Source organism: Microtus pennsylvanicus, chromosome 10 (assembly GCF_037038515.1).
Source record: "Microtus pennsylvanicus isolate mMicPen1 chromosome 10, mMicPen1.hap1, whole genome shotgun sequence".
Classification (NCBI taxonomy): domain Eukaryota; kingdom Metazoa; phylum Chordata; class Mammalia; order Rodentia; family Cricetidae; genus Microtus; species Microtus pennsylvanicus.
The window spans coordinates 62,465,075-62,478,371 of record NC_134588.1 but is presented as its reverse complement, the minus strand read 5'-3'; the positions used below and the strand labels follow the sequence as shown (position 1 = coordinate 62,478,371).

Here is a 13,297-nt window from a genome sequence, read left to right as displayed (position 1 = left end):
TCCGGTAGTAAACTTAAAGTGTTTATTTAAGCAAGGGTCTAGGATGTAGCTCAGCATGCACAAAGCTCTAGGTTCCATCCCCGGCACTGTGTAAAGTCGGAAAGATGGTACATTCGGCAACCACAGCCTAGAGGGTTAGGAAGACCAAAGTCATCTTCAGCTACTTAGTAAGTTTGAGGCCAACCTGGGATACTTGATATCCTGTCTTAAACACAGACACAAAAGGAGTAACAAACACTAAATAAAATTTGTGTTTTAGAGCCGGGCGGTGGTGACACACACCTTTAATCCCAGCACTTGAAAGGCAGAGGCAGGCGGATCTCTGTGAGTTCAAGGCCAGCCTGGTTTACAGAGTGAGTTCCAAGATAGTCAAGGCTACACAGAGAAACTCTGTCTTGAAACCACCCCCCAAATTGTTTTAATGACAACCCTGTGTTAATTCCTAGAAAAAAGAATAAAGTACCATAGACTGTTAGTAGCATGAAGGGTCTGGTTACCATGGTGTTACCAAGAGGCTTTTTTTTTTTTCCAAAAGTATCTCAGTCTCATTTCTCAAGGGTCCCTCAACCCTCTAATGTTCCTGTCTCTATCCCCTGCAGGGGTGCCTGTCCCTTGCCTTGAACTGTTGACACATCTAAAAATATCCCATTCTGCCGCTGTCTCAACACATCAGCCAGGAGGCTCGCAAGCATCATCTGTTTTGATTTCATGAAATCCTGCCTCTCTGCTAAGAGTGGTGATTGTACAGTCCCCTGTCTATCTAACACTTACAAAAATCTATGCCAGGGAAGACACAGAACAAATCACGGGGGCTCCTGGGGCTTGCCTGTCCACCAGCGTGGAAAACAGCAGGGGATGTGACAGAATGGGCTGTCGTATTGCCTGTTCATGAATCCATTAATGAGGATTTTCTTGGCATGAGAACTTCTACCTCCCATCTCCAGGTTGGACCCTTTGGTTGACTGAGATATGAGACCAACTCCCACTGAGGACAGCGCCATTCTGGCTTTCTCTTCTCCACTGGCCTCTCTCCCTACGGTAGGACGCTGTTAAATCTCCTTTGTGGCTCTTGGTAGAACAAGGAAGTTAGATCCTCAGCTAGGGTTTCCCCTGTGCCCCCAGTTCACCTCACTCATTCTCCCTCCCCCCAAAACTTCTAAATGAACCAGATCATGGCCTTTGACTTATCATAAACACTTAAGACCCACTGTGCCGTGCCCTTGGCAGACACCTGGTAAATTCCAAACAGTACACCACAAAGTCAAAACACAGCCCACTCTCAGACGCAGAAGAAAGAAGTCCCTGCAGCCACCAGACTGTCTCTCATGGAGGAGCCACGGGGCCATAAGGCTGCATAGCAGTGTCAACACAGGCTATACCCTCCCTCCATCCCATGACTACCAACACAATGAACATTACTGTCAGAACCTTTGCTAGAGGTTGCAGATCAGTGGGGCAGCTGAGACCCAGAGGGTCACACTTTCTTTTCCTCTGCTCCTCGGTTCGCAAGGGCCTTCAGCACCAGGTGCAAGGCTCATCTCTCAGGAGTCATTCTTTTCAATCCCTCACCACCTGTCCGCCACCTTCACAGACTATTCCACAAGCCGTGGACACACCAGATCCTTCCACGTCTCCAGGGCTTTGGCACACTTGGTCTTCTGTTTTAAGCCCTGGCTCACCCATGGGTTATGCCCATCAACACTGTACCCCCTGTCTGCATGTGCTCCTCAAAGGTTCAGGTTTGTGCTTCAGTATCCTGGGTTCAAATCTCTGCTCTGCTACTAACCAGCCACTGGGCTTTGAACAGATTCTCTTCAGAACTTTAGTGTGGAGATGACATGATGTCAGCGAAGGTTCAAAGGAGTGACTGGCACATACTGGAAGTCCCTCTGCACAGCAGGGAAGACCAGCCTGCTGGCCCAGTAGTCAGACAGCCCTGCCACACACCACACCTTTACCCCTGCCACGTCCTGCCCTGCTCAGGGACTGTCCAACTGCTTACGCTATATAAAGGGGTCTGTGCTACACTCTACACACTCAGGTTTAGCTTAGTGTCCTGTCCTCAAGTGTGCAGCCCTGGACTCCTAACCTGGGTACATGACAAAGCAAACCTCCCTGGCCAACAGCCAAGGCTTCTGGAAAACTCCCAGGCAAAAGCTGCTGCTATTCTAGCCAATTACTTCACAAGAGGAGGATCCCAACCTGCAGCAGTTAGGGACCTTGGTTCACCCCTTCCAGGACTGGGTGCTCCGCTTTGGTACTGCAGAGGCCACCGGGCCAGGCAAGCCCACCGCAGCCATAGCAGCGACAACTACCTGACGCACAGGGCCATCGACAGCACCGCGCTCTTCTGGGAAGAGACAGTTACACTCAACAGCAAGAAGCGCTTTCATGTCATGAGAAGCAAGCCCATGTCAGGATTCTTAGTAAGTGGCAATGGGGGCCAGATGAGCAATGTTGGCTGTCCTGCCTTCAGCATCCCTGGCCTTCACCTGCTCAAGCTCTTCACAAGCTGTGATAAGCAGAAAGGTCTCAAAACAAAACAAACTTGTCAACTCCAGGGGGGGCAAAGTTACCCTGGCTGAGACTTCTATCCCTATCCCATCACCATGGAAACTCAGTGAGGAATTTGGAATTATGTACAAAAATTACCCAGAAATAATGTCTTCCATTGTCAAGGGTTCCAAACCCAGTTTGCAGACTCTTAAAGCCTGGTTCCATGTCAGAATCCCTCTGATTCAGTTGGCTCAGGAGTGGAGTGTTGGCACAGTACTGTTTTTAAAACCCTTGCTGCTTGGCTGGTTGGTGGTGCCATAGAACTCAGACCGGCCTCAAGCTTGCTATGCAGCCAAGGATGGCCTTCACTGCTTCACCAAAGCTGGGATTACAGGCACACACCACCACGCCTAGTTTCTGTGGTGCTGGGATGGAGCCCAGGGCTTCGAGCATGCTAAGCAAATGTAACATTTCCTGCACAAAATGGATCTAAGTGTCCTAGAGCCTTTTTCCCCTAGGGTAGATAATCTAAATACTAAGCAAGTTCAAAAGCCAGGCAAGAAGTTTACCCCTGAGCTACAGGGGAGCCCTCCCCACCAGCGGCTCTAAGTGTACACAGAATGCAGCTAACACTTCTTCTGCCAACCCCACCCCCATGGCAGTGGAAAAAGCCAGTGGTGCAGCCAGAACAAGTGTGAGAAGATTTCTGATGCTCCTTCCTCACTGTGACACGTCCTCTGTGCACCCCCGTTTCTTGGTCTGTAGACAGTTTAGCAGAAAGAAAAGTACGGCCACCAGCAGGCAGCTTTCTCGAGTTCTTATCAAGTTTACGCAGTGCTGCCCCTTGGGACTGCCCATGAAGGCCCGCCTCACACAGCTGTTGGCCATATCTGAAACACGCTTAAACCAGTTTTTAAAATAGTAACATGTGGTAGTGTGTGTGTGTGTGTGGGGGGGGTGTTCTGTGTTCCGGAGAGATAGTTCAGTATCTATCAGAACTGACACCAAACTTTGACAACCGGAGCTCAATTCCTGGGACCAACTCTTGAAAGTTGTCCTCACTTGTGTGCTGTGCTGTGCGTGTACAGATATGCACAAATAAACATGCAATAATTTCTAACATTTTTTAAAGGGTGGGCATCTACCTAACGTGTACAAGACCTTAGGTTCAGCATCCATACCAGTACCCCTCCCCCTGCAAAAACAAACAACGTGAAGACCTGGCTTCTTGGTATACTGCAAACTTAATTCTTTTGTTTTTCATTTTTGTTTTTTGAGACGGTTTCTGTGTAGCCTTAGCTGTCCTAGAACTCACTGTAGCCCAGGCTGGCCTTGAACTTAGAGATCTGCCTGCCTTGCCTTCTGAGTGCTGGGATTAAAGGTCTGCACTACCACACCCAGCTCGCAAAGACTTTTAAAGGGGTCTCTGCCCTTCTTTTTGAAATCAGAACACAATAACTGATCTGGTCACCAAAATAACCAGGAACAAGCTGGTAAAGAGTATTCTCTCAGCTGCTCCTCAGTCTCCCAGGATAAAACACTCATCATTTTTTCCTCCCAAACCCAGAGGTGATCCATATTCCCTCAGGACAGGCCTGTATCAGCCAAACAATCTATGAACCAAGACCATCTCTAAGACAGGTTTTCCTCCTTGCAAAAAATTGCGTAAGTACTTCAGCTGCACAAACGGTTTGGCCACATCCACTCTCCCTATACAAATCCCACGGAGCTCACAGCCCATCAGTTTTAAAGCTCAAGAAAGGGAGGGCTAATTTGCTCTCTTAGTGCAAAGGCAGAAAATGGGTTAGAGCTGACAAAACCTTCAGAAGCCTTTCTGAGTTAAAAAAAAAAATGTTTATTCTGCTTGGCCCAAACTCACTTTCAAGTAGAGGGTGTGAGTTGGTTATTTGTAATTAAATATAGCTTCTGTAATTCAAGGTAGTGGTCAGTGATCATGGCTCTTCCCAGTACTGGTGGTCCACACTCTGGGCTCTGCGGATCACTTTCTCAAAGGATCACTGCTTTCCTCTCATGTAGGAACAGTTTCTAAGCCGAAGCTTACAGAGTAGGTAACCGGCCAAGGCCACAGAGCAAGTAGAGCAGAGATGTAGGCCCAGTGCAAAAGAAAATATGCTGCCATATAACATAAGCCTTTCTCCCTGCAATCCATCTGTGCTACAGTGGGGGGTTCAGTGTTACAGGGTTCAGAAACCATGGGCCCACAATTTCTTTACAAACCAATCTACCTGTTGGCTTACACAGTGGGGGAGGAGGGAAGTGGAAGGGAGGGAGGAAGGGAGGGAGAGAGGGAGAGGGGAGAGGGAGAGGGAGAGAGAGAGAGAGAGAGAGAGAGAGAGAGAGAGAGAGAGAGAGAGAGAATGAATGAATGAATGAATCCTGGAGAGCACTAAAAACTCCCTCATGGGGGCTGGAGAGATGGCTCAGTGGTTAAGAGCTTTGCCTGATTTTCCAAAGGTCCTGAGTTCAGTTCCCAGCAACCACATGGTGGTTCACAACCATCTGTAATGAGACTTGGTGCCCTCTTCTGGCCTGCAGAGATGCAGGCAGAACACTGAATACATAATAAATAAATAAATCTTAAAAAATAAAAAAACTCCCTGGTGATCAGAGTAACTTAATTTACTTATTTAGCTATGTCAGGGATTAAACCCAGCGCCTATCACATTCCAAACAAGTGCTCTAACACAGTATCTCCCTCATCCGCAGCCCACAAAGCCCAACTTTAGAAAAATAAACTGGTACCAAAAACACAGGTGCCACATTTCTATTCCCTCTATCAGAAAAGCATTCATAAGAAGTTAGTCATGGAGGCAGGACAGATGGCTCAGCAGTTAAGAGTACTGGCTGCTCTTGCACAGAACCCGGTCCAATTCCCAGCACCCACATGGCTTCTCACAAACATCTGTAACCCCAGCCCCAGGGGATTTTATATCCTCTTCTGACCTCCACAGGTACCAGGCATGCACACAGTACAGAGACAGACATCCAAATGTAACACCCATACATATAATTAAAAAAAAAAAAGTTGTTAAAACTGGGTTTAAAAAAAATCAGTGACTCTAAGAACTTCTGAGGTCAAAGTTGGTGTGTCTCAGGAAGGTGCCATTTCTGGGAGTCTCACATCACCCCCCCTAAGAACCGCATCAACAGGGCACCCACCTTGTGGGGCAATCAAAGACAGTACTACGGGTAATGCTTCTCAGTGGCTAGGACAGAATCAGGCACTGAGTACTTGCTTACTTTGTCAGCTACTACAGTTACATTCGGTATTTAATAGCAGCTGGTGGCAGCCAGCCATGAGGGACGCCTGAGCAGGGAGTCAAGCAAAGGTTGTCTTCAAGGTCCCAGCTAGAGCAGGGCTCTCCTCTTACTTTTCTTAAACACCTAGAGCCTGGGACCTAAAAAAAAAAAAAAAAAAAAAAAAAAAGGCTCAAAATATCCCCTGCACACACAGCCGTTTGATCCTCCTCCCCAACCCCACTAGGTTGATGTGGCCTCCCCACAGGTCTGTGGGTGTGGGAGTAAATCACGTGTGCTTAGCCCAGCAGCTAGCATTATCTGCATCTCTAAGGCAACCAGAAAGCCCCAGTCCCTGCCAGCAGGGATGCTAAATTCTTCTCTGGCTGTTGTTAGACCACCAGCTTCCCGGCTCCTCCAAAGGGAGAGGGAATTGGGGCATGCAAAAGCATCAGAAGGCCAAAGGAGATTTGATGTTCGCGGAAGGAGAAAAATCTTAGGGCAGGTACGGAAGTCTGGTCATGGCAAGAGAGGTACCTGACAGGGAACTAGGTCATTTGGGAGTGTTAGGTAGCCAGACAGGCTTGAAGAAAGAACTCCCTCTCCCATCATGAGCTTCGGGCTCCACCTCTTGTCTCCCTGGCAACTTTTTTTTTTTTTTTTTTTTTTTTAGAAAAGGAAGCTCCTGTTTGCTGGGCGTGGGGGGGGGGATCTGTGAGTTCAAGGCCAACCAACCTGATCTCTGGAGAGAGTTCTAGTCAGCAGCACACAGAGAAACCCAGTCTCAAAAAACAAAACAAAATAAAACAAACAAAAACGAAAGAAAGAAAGAAAGAATGAACAGGAAGCATCACAATTTCCCTCCTTTAAGATTTCAAGTACCACATGCAAGGGAGGAAACTAGAGGCTGGTAGTCTTTGTTGAGCCCCCCCCCCCCCAAAGCATTTCCTCCCGGTAAAGCTTGGTCTTTAAAACTTGAGCCAACTGGGCTTGTCAATCACCTAGCCAGGAGATTGCCTCTCAGCAAGGACGACCTACCTAAAGACGTGGTAGGTAAGGGTAGGAATAATTATCACTTAGCGAGATAAGATAAGAGCTCAGAAGCCCCTCCCTAGAGGCAGCTGCTAGCACATCTTCACTGTTCAGTCTGCCCACTTTTCTGAGCTCTATTTCAAAACGCTAATCATGCTTGTCCCCGACATTCTGAACAGATCTCTCCCTGATGCTCGAAGCCCCTCCACACAGTTGCTTGCAGAGTTTCCACTGCTGAGCCCGTGTTGACCCTAACTCAAAGGGCACGGCTTTCCTCTCCATCTCTCTCCTTCCACCAGCCACAGATATTTACAGCCTGCCTGCCCAGTTTTCTCTCAAACTCTTAACAACATGGTTCCGGAGCTTTAAAAATGTTTCCATCGATGAGACTCCGAATCCGCAAAAATGGTGCCGCGATTCCCTGGTACCAGAAAAGCTAGTCGTCGCCCTGCTCTAGAGCGGAGAAGGTAGCAGGGTTGGAGTGCGTGGGGTGGAGGACCAAATCCACCTTGGCACTAGAAGAAAGGCACCGCGGCTGGTGCTAGCATGAGGGATCGGGAGGAAGAGAAATGGGATGCATATCCCACTCAGTCCTCACTCTATTCCTAAGCTTAAGGCAGCGAGCCAGCCAGTGGGGAGACCCGGCTTGGGGAACATCTCAGGCCTCCCCCCTCCCCCGCGCCCGCACCTTAAGAGAAAGCGGGAAAATGGAACAGGAAGGGAGGTTTGTATCTCGGACCCATCTGCATTCACCCTTGCGATGCTGGGGTGGAAGGGCTGGCCTCGGAAAATGGGGGCAGATGGCCAGGTCGTGGGAGGCTGCCATCCCTCTCCTAAGAGCACAGCCACAGTCACCTTAACTTCCCGCCTCGCTCACCTGACAGACCTCAGAGGTCGGGGTCCAGCAGCCGGATCACCGCCCTCCGTTCCCAGGTCCCCGCACCTGCGCACTCCCAGCTCTCAGTGATAGGCTTGGCGTGTCTCCTTAAAGGCGCAACGCGCACGCTCGCGTCCTCCGACAGAAAAACCCATCCAGCTCGAACCGCGCGTTGTGTCTCAGCAGCCGGGTTTTGTTTGGTGTATGCCGAACCGCTACCCCGAGCTAATTCGTGTCCCTAACTCAATACATTAAACCCGGCAGGTCAGTCCTTCCCCAGAAGCCCGCCTCCACCAACCGTGAACCTAAGGCACGAGCATCTAGTGGGTTCCCAGAGGAAGAACTCGCATAAAGAGTGCTCAGGGGCGGACATTAGGGAGCAAATATTGCCACGTTGCCAGGCGAAGCCAAAGTTCACGGGCACTGTTTGGTTTACTGAGCATCTACTGTGTGCCTAGCGTTTCTGAGCCTTTCACCCACCAAAAAGATCCAAACAGGATCTTGACCCTGAGAGTTTAGAGACTCCTGGGAATTCCAAAGTAAGCCTTGGCTACTGAACTATAGGGTGGAGATGAAGGGATGAGACCCTAGTGCTTAGCATCTAGAAAACTTTCCGAAAAGTATATTGTCGTTTCTTACCTCGTAAAACCAAGCAAAGGACAGTGTGGCCTGGCTACTCTTCCTGTTCCAAAGTCTCAGTTAAGATGTCATTTCAGAGCCAGGCGGTGGTGGCGCATGCCTTTAAGCCCAGCACTCAGGAGGCAGAGGCAGGCGGATCTCTGTGAGTTCGAGGCCAGCCTGGTCTACAAGAGCCAGCTCCAGGCTCCAAAGCTACAAAGAAACCCTATCTCGAAACACCAAAAAAAAAAAAAAAAAAAAAAAGTCATTCCAGGAAGCCCTCCCTAAATCCCTTTAGGCTCACACTGTGCTGCAAGTTTAACTCTAGTCAAAACACCCAGCCATTCTTTTAACAAGTATGCATTGAGCACCGAATAGCCACATAGAGATAAGTAAAGGACCTGGCCCTACACTCACACAGCACAAGTCTTCCTGTGGCACGGAATCCTAGACCCTCGGTCTGCCTCTATCTGCATGGGTGGAACTAGTGTCCCTCAGGATTCTGGACCACTTATATCCTCTGTAAGGGCTGCCCCCTAGCACGTTCCAGCAGGCTCCATAGCAAACAGATCTGGATTAAGCTGAGCATGTCTTAGCTTCTAAGAATGGACAAGAAACCCTAGAGTTTCCTAGTGGAGGTCCCCGAAGCCACTGGTGCACACTCCTGTCCAAAACGATTTTCTATCCAGCTTCTGGAACTTACCCCAAAGTCTGGGACAAGATTCCTGGCTCAGGCTGAATCCTCATCATACCAGATGCTGGCTGCCTCATCACTCAGGCCTCAAGAACTGCACCTGACTCACTTCAGGTGACTGTTCCCACAGCTTCTGTGGCAAGTCACCATCTTTTGGTGGCCTGGACAAATTGCTGTGGCCTTCTTTCTTCCTACCAAGTCAGTAATATTAGAACCTTTCCAACCCACCTGTCCACAATGGCATCACTACAGACCCAGAGAGGCAAAGAACCCAAATGGGCTACCCTGGCTTCCTCAGTGGCCACTTACTGTAGGCCCTGCAACCTTGGAGTCTGGGAGCATTTACCAAACAGATGCCGAGGGGTGATTTCAGGACTTAGTTAATAAAAGAATAAGTTCAATGAACAAAGATCCTCCTAGAAGGCCTAGCCTTGAAGCCTTTACTGTGAGTGCTTGAAAGCGGTTGTTTTTAAGATATCTTAAATTTCCCTCCTCAGTAGTTTATACACGGGGTTGAGATACACACACACACGTCAGTGATAGAGTGGCGCAGGCTGAGGCCTGACAGGTTTGGTGGCACGTTTCTTTAATCTCATCACTACAGAGGCGGGTGAATCTATGTGAGTTCCAGGCCAACCAGGGGTATATAGTGAGTCTCAGAAGGAAAAAAGAAGGAGAAGGAGGAGGAGGAGAAAGAAGAAGAAGAAGCATGAGACCTTGGGTTTGACCCCTAACAAGTCAAAAACAAACAAAAACTTAAAAATGGGTGGCTAGTCCTCCTTTTTCCTCCTTTAATTCATACCCTTTGGTCTCAGGCCTCCAAAGGCCTGAAGTTTCTGTAGCCAGTCTCTTCCTCTCACAGTTTTATTGCCTGGACATACTTAATTGAACCTTAGAGGCAAATCACATTCTTGGTGACTCTTCACAAGATGACTGACAAGAAAGAAGCCTTAATTAGCACCAGTCTTACAGTGAAGCCAAGAATGTAGGGAAAAAAATGAAGAAGTCCCCAACACCTTGCCTCTCCCACCTCCAATCCCGCTGAGTCTATGACACTCTCGACACTACCATTGAGGAGCAGGTGACTAGGGCAGTTGGAGAATTTTCTTCTCTCCTGACCGAACAGAAGCTCCTTATCAGCTGTAAGGTCTCACCCCAGCTTTAGCAAAGAGTTTCAAAATCCCTTGGCAGAGCGCCTCAGGCTGTGTCCCATCACAAGTCTGGAGAGGTGTCCTAGACTCCGAAGAACATCAGTCAGAGATGAGCGTGGCTATAGTGGCTTCTGCTTAATGCGTGCTTGTTCTGCAGTCACTGGGCATGAAACCATGTAGTCCCCACAAGCACTGAGCACACCACATTGCAGAGAGATTACAGGATAGGTCCCAGAGCCACGGTATAGCCAGCGAGGAGTCAAAACATCCGTTTATTCATTTACTAATTCATTAAACACTGCTACAAATTTGCCACATGCTAGGTACTCTCTTGGTGACAAGTCAGGCTGTTTGCTTGGTTTAAGTTTTTAAAAGGTACTTATTGATTGGTGTGTGTGTGTGTGTGTGCATGTAAGTACACACCACTATGGCATGTGTGTGGAAACCAGAGGACATCTTATAGGAGTTGGTTCTTTCATCGTAGGAGTCCTGAGATTAGAACCCAGGTCATCAGACTTGGCAGCAAACACTGTGACTGCTTGTGGACCCCAGATGCACTAGTTGTCCTTAAGGTCTTAGGGTCTGTAAAGATGAACATTGTTCTCAATTGACTGGATCTATATAATCCCACAGGACACAAACGTTGGGGCATGTCTTTGAAGAATTTTCTAGATAGGAAGGTGAAGTGAGTATGAGCATCACCATTCAGTGGTCTGGGGTTCCAGACCCAGTATCAAGGAGAAAGTGAACTGAGCACAGGCCTTTATCTCTCCCCGTTTCACGGCCGCAGATGCAAGGTGACCAGCTGCCTCTCACCCCTGCTTCCATCTTTCCCCTCTAAGGAATTCCCTGTATCCACTATCATCCTCTGGGACCCCTCGAATTGCAAGCCCAAAGAAACTCTCTGTCCCTTGAGCTGTCCCGGTCATGTATTTGATCCCAGCAACAAGAAAACTAATGAATGCACAGTCTGTTTATAAGAAAAAAAAAATAATGGAGATTGCTTAACCAGAGAATCACACAAGAGCCATGCTCAACATGGAAGTGTTGCAAAAGAAAAAACAAAACACAAAAGATCCCACATGTATCCAGATGCCAGCTGGACGAATTCCAAGTCTTATAAAGCATTTGCATGAGCTGGCCCCGGGTACATCTGCTTGGCACCTGTAAGCCAGGCACTAAACTCTCTTCTCAATTTGCACTTCAGATGATACTGCCTTGCAGTACCTGCCCTGTTACTTCATTCACATGCGCATTCATGCTCCCCCTCCCCCTCTCTTCACACACACACACACACACACACACACACACACACACACACACTAGAATTCACTATAGTATATGTATTCATTTAGGTGGTTCTCACTCTCCCAGGTTGTGAGTGCATGCAGGAACAGCTAATTAACATTTGCCTGTTCTGTGCCATTCATCCCTGGAGACATGAAAGTGGAAAGGAGCTCACAGCCTGGGAGAGTCAAAAGCCACCTAAATGAATACATATACGACAGTGAATTCTAGTGTGTCTGTGTGTCACGAGTTATCTCATCGAAGCCTCCAACAAGCCTGTTAGGCGGGCACTTATTACTAGCCCCACTTTACAAATGAGGGAAAAAAATTGAGATTCTAAGACTAAATAACCCACTAAAGTCACACAGTCAACCAGTAATATTGTCATAATGACCAGATGTGCAGGTCTGAAAACAAAGTTAGTGTGGAAACTATTGAGCTACCTGCTTCCGAAGCCAGTTATAGGATTAAATATGAAGGATGTGGCATGTGGAAAATTCTAACGCTAAACATTCAGCAATCTATGACACACTAGCATTTTAAAGAAAAAAAAAACCTCTCAAACTAATCCAAAATATCATTTATTCCTTTATTTGTAAATAAAATATTACTAACCTCCCAAATCTGCATTGCAGTCCAGGTATGAAAGATTCACTCTGATTCTTTCCTTCAAGGAGAATGTTCCTCTGAGTTTAAATTGCAGGGTTTGGGGAGGTACATATCAGGATTCTGTCTCAAACAGAAAGAAAATTTAAAAAAACCCAAACCAGACAAGTCACTGTGTCAATCTGAAGCCCAAAATGTGTGCATGTGCACACGTGTGAGTGGGCGTGTGCATGTTTGTATGTGTCCCTGTGGGCACATGTGTGATGTGCCAAACTGCCCATGTGGAGGTCAGAGGACTCCCTCAACTGTTGGTATTCACTGTGCACCTTGCTCTGATGCAGTCCCCTGCTGTCCCCTGCTGTGTAGACCAAGTTAGCTGGCCCATGAGCTTCTGGGAATTCTCCAGTCCCCACTTCCCATGTCACAGGAGTGATGGGATTATAGACACTACTGTGTCCCTTTCTTTCATTGGTTTGTTTTTAATGTGGGTCCTAGGGATCCAAACTCTGGTCTCTATGTGCACAGAAAATGCTTTATTCCCTGAGCATCTTGTCAGCACCCGAAATCATTCTTACTGTACTGAGCTCATTTGTGCAAAGCGCCAGCAGAGCCCAGCACTAGTCATGGAGATTTGTGTGAGGATAGGAGTTTGACTTTTGAGAGAGCCCACCCCAAAGCCTGAACTCTGCAAGCACCTGAGAGGGAGTTGGAAAATGACGGAAGATTTCCATAATATTATCCTGGACCTTTACAGAGAAGCAAACAGGATTAAACCCCCAAATTGCTGGGCTTCAAATGCTAGCAACAGGAAACAGTTGATTAAGCCCAGATTTGAATTAAAAGATGAATTTAAAAAAGGAAGTGAGCATATGGGAAGCCAGCAGATGGAGAGGGAAGACCAGGGGGCCAGTTTCCTAATTTATGTCTTCGCCATGAAAATGAGCTTCTGGTTAAAACAGCCCCCAATGAGAACTGAGCTCAGCAAAGAATGGAATGTACCCAGTAATGCAACTTAGTTCCAGGGACCAGATCGAGAGAAATGATCAGCCAGTGTACCGAGCAGAAATGTTTCCGTGGTCTTCAGTAATCTGTGCTAGCATCCCTTCATGACTGAGGGTCTTTGCTTCAAACTGGGCAGAGAGACACAGATCTAGGAACCCCGAGGTGTGACACTGATGTCTATGAACAGACTGCATCTGGTTAGTAAATGCAGCCAGAAGAAGCAGCGCTCGGGAAAGCTCTGAAACCAGGCGTGGGATAATGCAGTCACAGTTTCAA

General features: G+C 47.8%; 1 protein-coding gene across 6 annotated transcripts in view; it reads right to left on the bottom strand.

Moving 5' to 3' along the window:
- Abhd6 (abhydrolase domain containing 6, acylglycerol lipase) overlaps positions 1 to 7,779 on the bottom strand; it is a 45,622-nt gene extending 37,843 nt beyond the window's left edge. For 2 of the 6 annotated variants that reach the window (XM_075988541.1, XM_075988538.1), the window contains exon 1: positions 7,673 to 7,741. The gene's annotated coding sequence lies outside the window, so the exon portion shown is untranslated. Of the gene's footprint in view, positions 1 to 7,663 lie in introns of all 6 variants that reach the window. The other 4 variants (XM_075988536.1, XM_075988539.1, XM_075988537.1 and 1 more) reach the window with 4 other exon arrangements.
- Between the last annotated feature and the right edge of the window lie 5,518 nt (positions 7,780 to 13,297).